Here is an 11,165-nt window from a genome sequence, read left to right as displayed (position 1 = left end):
CTTTTTTTTTTTGGCAAGGTCTTGCTCTGTCACCCAGGCTGGAGTGCAGTGGCATAATCACAGCTTACTGTAGCTTTGAACTCCTGGACTCCAGTGATGTGATCCTCCCACCTCAGCCTCCAGAGTATCTCAGACCACAGGTGTGCACCACCACATCTGGCTAATTTTAAAAATTATCTCTAGAGATGGGGGTCTCCCTATGTTACCCAGGATAGTCTTGAACTCCTGGGCCCAAGTCATCCTCCCACCTCTGCCTTCCAAACTGCTGGCATTGCAGGCAAGAGTCACTGTGCCTGGCCCTGTGTAGACCGTTTTCTTCTAGCGGTTCTCCTTCCTTTTGACTTCTGAGGTATCGCTATCTTCTGGTTCCTTCCTAGCCCTACCTCCTTCATGGAATCCTCTTCTTTTGCCCACTTAAACTTCGGTGTTTCTCTTCTTATGCCATACCCTAATGGTGAAGGACCTTATTTAAAGCCAATTTCAGCTTTCATGGATGAGTACCAATTATTTTCAGCCTTCTCTCTGGTGTTCTACAGAGCTATCTCTCTACTAGATAGTTCTACTAGGATGCACCTAGGCATTTCAAGTTCAGTATGCTAAATTCCTGGCAAAACATGCAACTTCTGCTGTATTTCTTATTCCCTTAAATGGTATCACAGGTCCCTTAGCTGTTCATTTCAAGGATGACTCCTTTCAGTCACTTGTGCATCTTCTCTTACTCAGCAAACCAGTCACCATCTTCCGTAGCCTCCTTAAACTCTCCCATATCCATTGACACGTCTCTGTCCTCACTGATGTTGCCTCGGATTAGTCCTTCATTGTTTCTTGCCTGGGTTACTATATGTAGTTACCATATAGTAACCCAGGTTACCATTCTTCCTGCCATCAGTATTTTCCACCCTCCAATACATCTTCTGTACTGCAGACTGAGTCATTTTTCTCAAATTCAGTTTCCAAACTGATATGTCACTCTCCTCCAGTGGATTTTTCTCGATGTGCTCCTTGGTAAAGTATTTCAAGGTCTGGCTTTTGCTTACTTTGCTAGCATCATTTCTCTTTACTAGGCCACATACATTCTTTGATCCAATAGTACTACCCAGCCAAGGCCTGAGCTTCTAAAAAATTTTTTTGCTTCCTTTTTGTCCGAACTTGCTTTCCTGTCTTTGAACTTTCCCAGATCATCTTGAGGCCACTATCTTTGAAGTCCTAATATTTTAATGGTAACAAACTTAGGCCATTTATATTTAATAAAATTTATAGTTCCATTAGGAAAATACCCATATAAATTAATCACATAAATGAATGGGAACACACACACAAAAATACATGGGATAATGAGTTTTATGTTACAAAAATGTGATGTATACTCAACTTTCTAAGCACAATTATAAAGTAGGGAAAAGTGTATAGCTTTAAGGAAGTAAACAAATTTATTAATAGATTTTCATATTGAAAAATTAAAGTAATTTGAGAATAGTTTGCTCCTCCTTTAGGAGGAGCAAATGGTTGCCACTGGCAGCCATTCTTGCACTGTTACAGACTGGACAGTGATGTATCTGATTAGAACAAGAGTGTAATGGAGAGTGTTTTCCAAATTGTGGGTCAGGTGTAAATAATTAAAGGAGACGTTGTCAGGCTTATTATTTGTGTCTAGCTTAATTTTCTTCAGATATATGTTCATATGCAAGGCTGCATTAAGATCAGACTTAATTTTCACTTAATCCATCAAAAAATTTTTTCTTAAGCTTAATCAAGCAATGGTACAATGATTGAAAGAAGCAAACTGTTCATATACTTCAACATGGCTTCATGTATCATTATTACAATTGATGTTGTGACTTATTTCTGAAAAAATATTAAATAGCTATCATCCTGGTCTCATAATTGAGGGAATGGGTGGTTTAAAAAAATCTAAAAGGGATCTGACTTGGTTTGTAAATAATTTTGACCCATAACATAATGAGGGGGTAAGCTATAAACCATGCATAAATACATGGAATACATTTTGGCAAAAACAAAATTAAGATGAACATTGTCATTATGAATCTCTTAAGTGGACAAAGAGAAAGTCATTAAAGATTCCCCATAGTTTTCTCTCCCTGGTTGCTTAGTGTTAGCACTCAATCAGATTCATTGAAAAAAGTAGTCCTATGCTGAAATAAGAGTGTTGAAAGAATGTGTGGATGTATTTTAGTGCTGATACCCAGTTACTATTTTAGGTCTATCATTACGATAACTTTTAGCAGTTGTTATGTGTTCTTAAGCAAATCCCCTAACTTCTTTGAGCCTCAGCGTGTTCACCTGTAAAAGGAGAACAATACTAGCAATCACACCCACATCACAGGCCTACTGGAGGCATAATGAGTTTATATATGGAAAACTCCTACCGTAGTGCCTGTAACTTGGTAGGTCCCCATTCAATCCAGCTTCCACAAATGCAAACAGGCAGACACATGTGCACAACACATGGGCTCAGGCACAGAAGGACAAGTACGACTTTCATGTAGGCGTGAAGATCGTCCCATGGGTCATAGAGAAATGAAGACAAACTAAAAAAAAAATGGCTCAGGCAGGCAAGTGGACTATTTCATAGAAACCACTTGAGGCAAAATTCTTCATTTTTGGTGATCATTACTATGCTCATTTTATATGCTTGTTGGTTGCTAGTCAGCCATGACATCACATAAGATTTTCTAAAAAGGAGTAGATTAAAATTTATAATCCTGTTTCTTCCAATTACTCATCCCCACTTAGCCTGCAGGAATAGCTGATAAGGATCTTTCGTAAAGTGGTTTCTCAGAATCATGTTCATAAAGCTATAATTTAAAGCCTTTTCATTCTATGGAATGTGATCCAATGTTATTTCTTTGTGGAGTGGAAAGGGGTAGGTGGAGAGTGGGTGGAGACTGAGGGGATCAGGGCAAGGAGAGTGAGAGTAAAATTAGGCATAAATATTTGTCACCATCTTTTAAATTAAGTATAAGATTTGGACTCTTTCTTAGATATACAAGTTGTCTTTGAAATCTTGGAACATTTTCCTCTTATTGAAGGTTCTGGGAAAAGGTTCCTGAGGTTCCCCAGGGCAGGATCTGCCTACAATTAGCTGACAAGGTGGATCAGTGATTTGCCAGCTTCAGGCTTCCCAAGGACTGCTCTGAGAAGTGGCGGGGGGCCCGGAGCCAACTTAGGGTGTGGTTCAAGGCATGGGGCTATTCATACTGGGAGCACCTGGGATGCTCTTTTCTAGAGAGCATCTGGGCAACAGTGGTGGTGGCAGCTGAGCACCAGCGTGCAAATCCTAGCTCTGACAAGTGAATGATTTCAGGGAAGTCACTTAACCTTTTTGTTTCTGATTTTCTGTGTCTGAAATGTGCAGATGATGATATCTGTCCTGCTTATCAGAAAACATTGTTTTGAAGAGCAAATTGTATAATGTATATGAAAATACCTGGAAAACAAGAAAGCTTAATACAAATACAAACCATTCCAGGCTAAAATGGAGATTCTGCGCTGCTTGAAGGAGGAAAGTGTGTTGGAAATGCTACCAACAGGGCTATCCTGGTAAGTGGAGGGGTGTGGCAAACAGAGAGACAATATGGAGTGGTGGCTTTTAACCACCTGAGGTCAAATCCTGATGCTACCACATACAGCATGCACATCAGGAGCTTGTTATTTAACCTCTCTTAGTCTCGGTTTCATCATCTGTATAATGGGAATTATCAAATATTTACTACCTGGGTTGCTGTGAAAATGAAATGAGAAAATACATGTAATGTGCTTGCCATGTTGTAAGCTCTTAGTGAATATTAGCAACATATAAATAGATATAACAGCTCTTCTAACTTTGCACTATGGGCTGACTTCATGTATATGACACTTGTTTTTTTTTTTTACACAAGACCTTTCCCAAGTTCTCTATGCCCTACACAGGGGAGGTAAAATGAGAGAAATCACAAAAATTGTGACAATTTCCAGATTAGACATAGTGTAGGTGTTGTCATGTCTGCAGTGTAGAAGTCACCTTGGAAAGAATTTGGTCATATTTCTTAAACATTTTTTAGAGTTGTCTTAGAGATGATCCAAGAACATTTTTTTCATTCATTCAACAAACTTACTGAGCACTCAGTGTGTGTAGGATGAGCTAGGCTAGGAGATAAGGATGCAGTGGTGAGTAGGATAAATAAAATTCCTCTGCTAAAGAAGCATATGCTCTAGTAGGGAAGACACATAAAAGTACATATTTAGTATGTAGTATGTAGCAACTAGAGTTAGGAGGAAAAGTAAGATAGGGGAAAGGGACAGCATTGTCTTTGGGAGGACCAAGGGTGGAGACAGTAGCCACTCTCCCCTGTTCAGAACCCAGGAGCACATAGTGCAGGTCACAGCTCAAAGGGCATTGCACTTGGCTGTCCTCTGTGGCCTTTTTTTTTTTTTTTTTAATACAAGCATCTGTTTTTGTTTTAAGACATGAAATGAGGGAATGACCATATATCCTCTCTGTCTCTAATTGAAGACAGTGAATTTGGGCAGTTAAGATCCTAGGATCATAACTGTGATAAGGCAGAGGTGACGATCTCCTCCTGCCTGGACCCCTGTCCTGGCCCATCACTACCCATAGGGTAGGGGTGTGTGTGTGTGTGTGTGTGTGTATGTGTGTGTGTCTGTGTGTGTGTGGTCTGGGGTGGGGTGGGAAGGTGGATGGCTTAGTATACATAAGGTCTTTTTCACAACACTTGAAATGTAGACCTTGTCTGATAAGACTTCTGTGACTCAGGTATATTATCTTCATAGCTCACAGTTTCATGGGACATTTGTGCAGATGAAATTGATCAGCAGCGGGAGGAAAATAGTCGTTGCCTAGGAAACCAGCTGATGACTCATCCAGGCTTTGAAGCAGCCAAAGCCATGAGACTGCAGTAATTTTCCAGATGCTTAACCCGCCTTCCTCTTTCTCTTCTCTCTCATTGTTTCCCACTCTCCATCCTTCATTTCTTTCTCCACGCCCACTACCCTGGATGCTGCTCACTAGAGCCTGAGCTCTCTGGAGCAGGTATTGAGACCTCATCCCACCACTGCATATGTGACTTGATCTGCTGCTGCTCCTCATTCTAGCAACCAGGGGATGGATGGCCAGGCTGCAAAAGTCTTGTTGCTACAGAGCTCCAAGATGCTGCTTGTTGCCTTTAAGCATAAAAAGCTTCAGTGAGTGTAGCACCTTTTTTCCTAATCGAGTCTAACCTAAGCTTACCCGTTCGTCTTAGAGATCTGTAGTGCATTTCTTTGGGGAGAGGCAGTTAAATCTTGGGCCTCCCCAAGCAAAGTTGTGAAAATGGTATTTAAAGGTGACAAGGCCCTTTTTGACAGCAGCTTTCTCTGCTGGGTCTCCTCATCCTCTTGGCCCACCTTTCCTCACTCATAATCTGGGGTCTGATTTTCCAGGCTCTTCTTAATTATCCACCGTAATCCCCTCTAAAATGCAAAGTGGTAGAAGTTTAAACCATTCTGCTTTCCAAAGGCATTTTCATTTTAACAAAGAGCTTTCAAAGGCAAATTATTGAAGACCCCAAAGAAAAAATATTTTAAATTAGCTTTTCAAATACAGATTTAGGCAGGGGGGCTTTGGTGGTGGGCTGTGTCTGGTAAGAAGGTTTTCCCCTGTACATCATATGTGCAGTACCTTCTTTGCTGCTGATACTGATTTTAAAGACATTCACATTGGATACTTGTTGGTGCCTCAATTCTGTATCCCACTTCCCCATACATGTGTATTCAATTCACACGTGTACACACACACACACACACACCCTTGAGCAGCAGGAGCAACTGATGGGGAAACAACAAACCCCAAGAGATAAAGGTTGGTTCACTCGCTTTTACTTATTGGATGTGTGTCGAGCATCTACTCAATGCAGAACATGGTAGCCATCACTGGGATTGGGATATCCACCTCAAAATGGCTTACAGTCAGAACAGATTAAAGGCAAGCAGACACACACTTCTGTGGGAATGAGTAATATGGTTTGGGGAGAGGGTGCTGGTTATGACTGCCTCTCAGAGTGTGCCCTCTGGGTCCCTTTACTATTCTTGGTCTTAATTAATTCAGTTGGCTCAGGCCTATGAGAGCTTCCTCACTGGTGCTCCACTGGTCCCACCGCAGTGTCACTCCACCTTGAGGTGACCAACCTGCGCAACCACCAGAGTCACAGACAGATGCTCGTTCCCTTCATCCTTTCCTGAAGACAGCTCTCCTGGTTGCAGGGACCTTCACAGTCTGAAAAGAAGCTGAACACATATCCTTCTGGTCTCTCTGTGCATTTACACATACAGAAACACACACGACTTCTGAGATAGGTGAGTCCTTAAAGGGTACACACTCCAGCCATCTGTCTAGTGCCGGCATCGCTTTGAAAGCATCTCCAATGGTCGTCATTGTCATCTCACTGCACTTGAATGCCCCAGAATGAGCAGCTGCTTCTCACAAGAAAACTCCTTTGTTTTTGGACAAGTTTTAATGTGAATTTATTTGTGCACTTATTGAACAATTCCTTTACTCAACAAAAATGAATTGACATGCCTATGGTTTTTAGACACTGGAGGTGCAATGGTGAGCAAAACCATCATTGCCAACATGGCTTGTGGTCTTCAGGGGAGGCAAAATTAATTGAACAATCAGGCAGGACTATATCAGCGATGGGGAAGAGTCCTGGGAGGCAGCAGTGCCTGGGTTGGAGCGATGAGGCTATAGGGTAGGGAACTCTGGGCCAGCGAAGATGGGAGGCAGGGGTCAGGGAAGTCCAGAAATGGCTTTCTTGGGAAAGTGATGCAGGGGCCAAAGAATGGAGTTAGCTGGGCAGGGCGGGGCTGGGTGGGAGGAAGAGCATTCCAGGCAGAAGGAATAGATTGTTAAGAGATTATCTTGAAGTGGCAGGAACCACAGCAGGTTTCAGAAAGGGAAAGGAGGCCAGTGTGGCTGGAGAGTCCAGAAATGGGCAGCAAACATGGCTTCCAGGACACTGTGGTAGAAGCCCCAGCTGACTCGCAGTGCAGTTCAGATGAGGGAGCAATAATGGTTTCTTCCTTCTTCTCTCCTTCTTCCTCTGCTTCATGTCGCCCTCCTCCTCTGTCTTCTTCTTCTTCTTCTTTTTTTTTTTTTGGGAGCTAGTGCTCTATAACTAATTTGGTCTTTCTCAGAAACTCCATCTGCTGAGAAGCAAAAATTTGTTTCAAAGCTTAGTGTGAAGTAAAAATATAAATACAGACAGTCCCTGAGTTACGGTGGCTTGACTTAATGATTTTTTTGACATAACGATGGTGTGAAACTGTCACAAATTCTATGTAATGTACAGTATTCAATAAATTATGTGAGCTATTCAACGCTCTATTACAAAATAGGCTTTGTGTTAGGTGATTTTGCTCAAATGTAGGCTGAGGGAAGTGTCTTGATCACGTTTTAAGGTATGCTAGTCTAAGCTACAATGTTCAGTGGGTTAGGTTGTAGTAAATGCATTTTCGACTTATGAGATATTTTCAACTTATGACGCATTTGTCAGGATGTAATCCCACTGTAAGTTGAGGAGCATCTGTAACCTTTTGTGAGTAAACATTTTCAGATGCAGCAACCCTGACCTGTAACTCTTCAAGATGGTTTTGAAGAGTGGAGTGGATTTTGGCTGACTTGGTACTTGTAACAATAATGACAAAAGAGACCTTGGAACTTTGCAGTGACTTGGACTGTCTTCTACTTTTTTCAGTCTCTTCAGAAGTGTCCTTGTCTTCCTGGCCTCCAATTGCTCTGCTGATGTTGGTGGCTGTGGCCTGCTACTTGTGCATCTTGTAGCCGGGTTCTTTTTCCTTTTCTCTGTCAAATTGGTCAGAGCCCAGCATCTGCCCCCAGGATGATCTGATCTTGTCTCTGCTCTTGCTGTATTTTTGTCATGTTCTCAAATGGCTTTGTCCACATTTCCACCTGAAGCTTGTGGAGTAAAGTCTTCTGATTTCTGCCCCTATAAGTCCTGGTGCAGTGGGATAATTGAAGAATCAGAGAGACCGAGGGTCGAGGAGGATATATATTATTTATTATTTAGGTGCATCTACACAGTCAGATTAACATCCAAAAACACCCTGAACGAAGAGTCCGGTTACCTTTTAAGCATTTTGTGGGGTGGAGGGAGATCTGTGCGGGGGAAGACAGCGAGAAACAAAGACAGTTAGTTATTCAATTGAGGCATGCATTACATTATTTCTTACTTTTCAAGGAAAAACACATTTTATGACTTGAGTTTATCTGCCTAGTGACCTTGCATCTGCACAGCTAGGGAAACAGGGTCTTCACAATGCCTGGGAAAGGGAGAGATAAGGCTCACTAGCCACAGAAAAACAGGCAGTTAATTTTAAAGGACTCCAGCTCTTTCTCTTCCACAAGGGGAATTGGGTTTTCTTACACACAACTGAGTTTTTGCTTACACATTCTTTAATTCTTTTAATTCGTGTTTCACTTGTAGGCTGTGGGCTCTCAGCTAGGAGCTCACTGTATAAGGGAATGTGTGCAGGATGAGAAGTATGGATTAGATGTTTTGTTTTCTACCATAGAACAGCAAGCGGAACCCTATGTGTTCTGTGGGGAACCCAGGATCTCGGCAGCCAGACTTGATTCTGGATTAATCTAAAAGAGAGGATAAAGGAATTCAGGAAAGCTTTTCTTGCATGACTACTGGCTTGCTGCAAAATTCCATTTCAAAGTAAAAAATCAGAATATGAACTCTTCCTCCCAGCTTCTTTGCATTTTTCCTTTACAGTTTTAATCTTTCCCAGAGCAGATGGATGGCTCTGGCCATCTAGGGGATACATTTACTTTTTTGGGTTGGCAATAAGAGAAAAGTGTGTGGGGTGTGTCTATGTTTCAAAATAGGATTTCTGTTACTACATTATTTTAAGGATTTTGGGTGCTTTTCCCTAGGATCATTGGGAAGTCACTGAATCATTTTTAGCAAGGGAGTGACAGATTCAGATTTGCATTTTTATAAAGACCTTGCTGTCTACTATAGAGAGTAGATTGGCTGGGGCAAGCTACATGCAGGCAGATCAGTCGGCAGTTAGTGGGTGGCGGCAAAGAGATAAACAGAGACAGAATTGAGGGATGTCTTGATGGTCAGACAATAGGATATGGAGACGGATCAGATATAGGGTTGAAGGAGAAATAGGTATCAAGAAAGAACCTCAGTTTCTGCTTTATATGACTGGAGGAATTTGGGGACCATTTACTGAGAAAGGGAATAGAAGGAGACCCAGATTTAGAGAGAAATGCAAATGGAGATGATCAGTAAGTGGTGGGATGTTTGAGTCTGAAGCCCAGGGCAGAGTCATTTATGTGTAAATGTCTTAGTCTGTTCGAGTGGCTTAACAAGATACCACAAACTGGGTAGTTTATAAACAACAGAAATTTATTTATCACAGTTCTGGTGGCTGGAAATCCAAGATCAAAGTGTCAGCAGATTTGGTGTCTGGTGAGGGCCCACTTTCTAGTTCACAGATGGCTCCTGCTAGCTGTGTCCTCATGTGGTAGAAGAGGCAAAGCAGCTCTCTGGGGCCTCTTCTTTAGGGGCACTAATCCCATTCATGGGGGGTTCCACCCTCATGACCTAATCACCTCTCAAAAGCTCTACCTCCAAATACATCACATTAGTGACTCACTTTCAACACATAGGTTTGGGGGCACATACATGTCAGACCATAGCTGTAAGTGAACATATGTGCAGTGGAAGCAAACAACCCAGGGAGGGAGCATGGAAGAAGAGAAGTGGGTGTTGGACGACGAAAGAAAGCACAGTGGTTTGGTGTTAGATAAAGGGGACTTATATTAAATGTATACAAAGAATTTATAGGAAGAGAAGCTTTTCTTGTTAAAGAAGGGAAAGCCTTGAGCAGTTTTAAGTATACAATCCTATGCCAGTGGCAAAGTGAAGAGGAGAGAGTGGATGGATTTAGAGCACAGCTTCCCTATCTCCTTTCTCAGATAGGGAAAAAGAAACTTCCTCTATGACATAAAGGAGGGAGCAAGGGTTCACCTAAGGAGGATAAATTTGTAGTGGGGAGACCAGGACTTGAAGGCATTATCACCTGATGATCTCCGTTTTTGTTGTCATGTAGGATACAAGATCCCCCAGAGAGTGGATTGGCTTTTAAGGATGGGGTTTTGGTTGGGGCTTTAAGGATGTGGTAAAGGTGTTGCTGTGAGGTAATGGGAGACAGGTGAACTGGGTTAAATAGGGTAGATGATAGTATTTTGTTTTGTCATCTCCAGCCTTAACTTGATGTGTTTTCCCCGCTCTGGCCTTTTCTCCTCTGACTCTTCCCAACCACTGGTTCTCAGGATCTACTGCCTTCTCCATTGGATTCTTCCCCCATCTCACCCCCAATTACTATCCTCAGAGTGAGAAAATGATGCACACGTTGAGTTAACAAATCAAAGAATCACTCCATAAAGGTCAGCCGTTTGTTATTTGAATAAAACTTTAAAAACAAAACAAAACACCATTTCCCTTAATTCTCTGTAGCAAATTGGAATCTTCCTTCCTCTTTACTTCCCTTCTTTCTTTTCCCCAGACTAGGTGTGCTAAGATTCCCTATGAGTTGCCCTTCTGCTAAAAGATTAAGAGAGGAGAATAAGTTCATGAGCAAGGCAAAGCTGGCGGAAACAGGGAGATCCAACTAAGACCACTGTAAGCTTTGCTACCATTAAGGGAAGAAAAGTTAACTGTATGAAACGAACAAATATTTGAAAAACACAGTAATTTCAAAACATCTAAAAGCAATTATTTTGTTTTGGTCTGCATGGAAAATATTAGAATATAAAACAGATTAAAAAATGAAGATGGCGGCGGGGCGCGGTGGCTCAAGCCTGTAATCCCAGCACTTTGGAAGGCCGAGACGGGCGGATCACGAGGTCAGGAGATCGAGACCATCTTGGCGAACACGGTGAAACCCCGTCTCTACTAAAAAAATACAAAAAAACTAGCCCGGCGAGGTGGCGGGCGCCTGTAGTCCCAGCTACTCGGGAGGCTGAGGCGGGAGAATGGCGTAAACCCGGGAGGCAGAGCTTGCAGTGAGCTGAGATCCGGCCACTGCACTCCAGCCTGGGCGACAGAGCGAGACTCCGTCTCAAAAAA

The 11,165-nt window shown here is 42.3% G+C and overlaps 1 long non-coding RNA gene across 1 annotated transcript in view; it reads right to left on the bottom strand.

The window, feature by feature from the left end:
• Positions 1–5,858: 5,858 nt before the first annotated feature.
• LOC108526723 (uncharacterized) overlaps positions 5,859–11,165 on the bottom strand; it is a 24,514-nt gene continuing 19,207 nt past the window's right edge. The window contains exon 4 of the long non-coding RNA XR_001884594.1: positions 5,859–8,012. This is a non-coding gene — a long non-coding RNA (uncharacterized LOC108526723). The remainder of the gene's footprint in view (positions 8,013–11,165) is intronic.

The sequence above is a fragment of the Rhinopithecus bieti genome, unplaced genomic scaffold (assembly GCF_001698545.2).
Source record: "Rhinopithecus bieti isolate Rb0 unplaced genomic scaffold, ASM169854v2 scaffold_3763, whole genome shotgun sequence".
Taxonomy (NCBI): domain Eukaryota; kingdom Metazoa; phylum Chordata; class Mammalia; order Primates; family Cercopithecidae; genus Rhinopithecus; species Rhinopithecus bieti.
The sequence above is the reverse complement of the archived record's forward strand: the minus strand, read 5'-3'. Positions and strand labels throughout refer to the sequence as shown.